The sequence below is a fragment of the Sciurus carolinensis genome, chromosome 4 (assembly GCF_902686445.1).
Source record: "Sciurus carolinensis chromosome 4, mSciCar1.2, whole genome shotgun sequence".
NCBI classification, from domain to species: domain Eukaryota; kingdom Metazoa; phylum Chordata; class Mammalia; order Rodentia; family Sciuridae; genus Sciurus; species Sciurus carolinensis.
In genome coordinates, this window is record NC_062216.1 from 61,703,566 (window position 1) to 61,707,883 (window position 4,318).

A 4,318-nucleotide genomic window follows, 5' to 3' on the forward strand; every position below is an offset into this window, starting at 1 on the left:
AAGATGTCCTAACATGCTCCTGACTATTGAGCCCCCTGAAAACTTCAGTTGGCAGGAGAGTGAATGCTTTCGAGGTACATTCTAGAGTCCCCACATCCCTCAGTATCTTCATTCCTTCATCTAATCACTGTAACCTAGACCTGTTGCAGACTTCTTTCCTATTGAGGGCAATTCAGAAATTTCTACTTTACTGAGTTTTTTGGTCATTTTTTTTAGGGGGAAATTATTCATTTATTGTTTAAAGATCACAAGACAACATCTGAATTTCTATAGCACAATTTAAATGTTTTACTTTTTTGATAAAGCAGAGTATAATAGAAAAAAATTAGTTTCTGGTAATATATATATCTCTATTCAGAATTAAGTCTTCCATAGACATGTTACCTGGAAATAAAAACCTGTTACAATAAGAAAAACTTCAACCAGAGTGGCTACTTTTCATGCCAGGAAGAAGTTCATTCCTATAGGAGGAATGATGTGCTATGTAAAATGGCTGTAAGGTCACAGCCTTGAAGGCACTGGAAATGTATTATCCTATTCCAAATTGAGTAGTTCTGCAAACTTCAAACATCATTTTCCAGATTTCAAAGAACCACCACAGGTATACTGAGATTGTCCTATTCCCTGAGGTCCTTGACATAATATTAGATCTCAGGTTCTGAGAAAGCAAATTCCAAGTTCCTTATTCAAGCACTCTCAAAATGCAGTCCAAAGTGTATTCCTCTGGCTCCTGTCAGTATATGCTAGCTAATTCTTGAAACTCATCTGGTATACAGTTTCCTTTCTTGTTAATCGATCCTAGCACATACCTACCCAGGTTATGCTAGAACTGATCTTTGGTCATCAGATTATGGGAGAAAAGAGGGCAGCTACTGTGAGGAACACATATCGCCTTGTGAGGGAGAGGCCTCTGCAACATCTTCTTGCACAATAGAAGTGCTAGCTCTTACAAGAATCATGAGACACCTTTGCAAGTCTAAAAGATTGGGAGAGGAGTGTCTGGGAGTGTGGTTCAGTGGTAGAATGTTTTGCTAGCATGCAAAAGACCCTGAGTTCCATCTCCAGCACAGAGAGGGAGAGAGAGAGAGAGAGAGAGAGAGAGAGAGAGAGAGAGAGAGAGAGAGAGAACAGCAGAATGGTATCCACCTACATCCTCATCCCAGTTTTCAGGGTCCCAGGTTTTCCCAGGCTCCCAGATTCCCTTACACCTGCCCCACCCCAGCACAGTATTCCTAGCTAAATATTTGAACATCTATAAATCTCTGTGATTCCAACTACTTGATCTTTAGCCTGTTCAACTGTGTCTATTCTGCCACCCTGCAGAAAGTAGGGACCTCTTCATAAGACTCACACAGCTAGCTATAAGCTGCTTGTTTAACTATACTCAATATTCTCTACTGGCATCAATTCAACTTAACAGTAGTCATCCAACTCTGCTGTTTCTGAGGACATTTTTCTCTCCATAGCTTTCAAATGCCTCAAACATCACATCTACATCTTTCTTCTCTACCAGGACATTTTCCCAGGTCACCATCAATGAAATCTTCCGCATTTGACTTATTATCTTATGCTAGGGACACTCCATGTCCCTATATCTATAACCAAGTTGACATCCTCCTTACCCACTGGATGGTTAATACATCAGTCTCAAATCATTTTCTTGGGTCATTCTACCAGGTCATCTGAGAAGCAAAAGCCAAGATAGAATTAGATATGTAAGAGATTTATTGGGATAAATACTGGTGAGAGAAAATGGAGGGCTGGGACAATGCTGATTTGACCCCTATGAAGGAGAGAAGGGAGACCTTAGCCAGCAGCCTTGTTCGAAGGAAGTTTCAACAAGGCCTGAGTCCAAAATTGCCCTCCAAAGAAGTCCTATGTCTTCCATATATAGGCCTGCCTTAGTATTCTACCAAGAGAGTCAATGGGAACAGTCCTGGGGAAGCAGTACACTGGTTTAAATACAGTGATGGAAATGGGCAAAGCAGCTGCCACTGCCCTTGGTTAATTATCATCCCTGCAAGAGTAGATCTGAAAGGTATAGTATCATGGCTGCCATGCCATCATATGGAGGCATCTGTGATCAAAAAGAGGAAAGCTCAGCTACTCTTGGTGTTTATTTTGCTCAGTTTGAGACGGGGGATAATTTTGAATCTATAAAGATCTAATTGTGACTATAACTCATAATTGGGAAAAAAAATAATCTCCTTAAGTAGAGTCTGAACAGATCATGAGAAATAAGCTTTTTGAAAAGTAACATTAAAATATTAGGGAGTTCTCTTAAGCTCAATAGTCAGGTTTGTATTGAGAAAAAAAATACTTTCAAACTAAAAATATTTCAAGAATCCTGTCCACCTGCCAGTGTGGTTGTCATTCCTGCCACAGTTCTTTACACCTCCTTCCTTCCTCACCACATGCCAGAGTTCTCCCCACTGTGCCTCACTCACTGTGGCCTCCCAGCTCTTGGAAATCAAGAATGCATCCTGTCTTTGTTCAGGCTGCTTGGTATGCCAGTGCTTCCTCAACAAATTTGAAAGACATATTGACTGACCTGGTACCTAAGAATCGGGCCAGAATTAAGACCTACAGGCAGCAACAGGGCTGGGCCAACTCACTGGTGCACATGGTATATGTTGGCAGGGTAGGCATGAAGGAATTGACCATTTCCGATGCCAGAAACTTTTTTCCAAGTCTAAGGGTGCTTACTTTGGTTGATGGTAACTGAACAGATCCCAACAGAGGAACAGGTATTTTTGCTCTCAAAAGAGTGTATGTGGTGGCACACACCTATAATCCCAGCTACTCAGGAAGCTGAGGTGGAAGGATAGCAAGTTCAAGGTTGGCCTGGGCAACATAACAAACCCCATCTCAAAAAGAAAAGTTGTCTTTGTTTTTGTTTTTAAGAGTGGCAAAGAAGGCAACTCTGCCTTCTCATGTGGTCACCATGCTGGCAACTTTCCCAATGACCTACACCCTGTGACTCAGCTCTGAACAGCCATTATAGCCCTCAACTCTGAAAGTAATCGTACCCGAACATATGCAGAGGGGATCAACCAACTTGGAGTTGATTTTTGAAGATCAAATGGATCCAATCACAAAGCTACCTTGTGTGCTACAACAAAGATCTACTGAAATCTCTCCCAGGAGGGCTATAGTATTGGGCCACTGGTTCTCAGTTGGTCTGATCCCACAAACTCACCAACATGTTAGGCTACACTGATGCTCAGTTCACTGAGCTCATACACATGCACCTCACCACCCATGGTGACCAGCATTGGAAGCACCCATAACAGTCATTTGGTGAACTTTTAGACCTTTAACCATCTTTTGCAGCAGTCATGAATAGGCAGGCAGGGCCTCTACATGGACAGGTAAATCAGGAAATGCTTGCCTGGCTAACAAGAAGGCAGTGGACAAAGATACATAAGATGAAAATTCACAAGACTACACCTGGAACAATCCCCACTCAGGACTGACTGTGCCAGGTTGTGATCATGCAGTGTTAAGGAAGACAGATTAATGATTTACCTGTCAACAAACATATGCTGTGAAACACCTGCCTAATGCCCTCATGTTTAAGCTGGTTCAACTGTACAAAATTGTGTCCAATTTCCTTTTAGAGCAGGGCAAGGACAAGAATCCTTTGCCCAATGTAGATGCTGAGTGGAAACTACTCTAGTACCATGGTCTGATGAAGATGAGTGCATACATAACCCAGATGGGGTGTCACAGGCTCTAGGTGTACTGCACAGTTCATCTGGAGTGAAGCCCCATGTCTCCCTCTACAGAGGCCCAAGTCCACAAGCACAGATAGCCTGATAAAGTGTGTGGACTCAGAATCAGGGTAAAAATGGAGACAGGGGAAAAAATGATTACCAGAAAATAAGGATGATTAAATTAAAAGTATACTTTTGTCTTGTTTCAGGGGGCCTTTAAAGACTTAAGATAAAATTTTATCTGAGACACTGAAAATACTTCTGAGGTTAAAATATAAATGAAACACTTTAAAAGATGAAACCAGGGCTGGGGTTGTGGCTCAGTGGTAGAGCATTTGCCTAGCATGTGTGAGGCACTGGGTTCCATCCTCAGCACCACATAAAAATAAATAAATAAAATAAAGGTATTATGTCCATCTACAACAAAAAAAATTAAAAATTAAAATAATAAAAGATGAAACCAACTAGGCATGGTTGTGCAAGCCTGTAATTCCAACAACTTGGGAGACTGAAGCAGGATGATCCAAGTTCAAAACCAGCCTCAGCAGTTTAGCTAGTTTAACTCAATGGTTAAGTGCCCCTGGATTCAATCACCAACAATA

At 41.5% G+C, this 4,318-nt stretch overlaps 1 pseudogene; it reads left to right on the top strand.

Annotated features, from left to right (window-relative positions):
- The first annotated feature begins 2,476 nt into the window (after positions 1 to 2,476).
- Positions 2,477 to 3,848, top strand: LOC124982714 (citrate synthase, mitochondrial-like; annotated as a pseudogene).
- Positions 3,849 to 4,318: the final 470 nt, after the last annotated feature.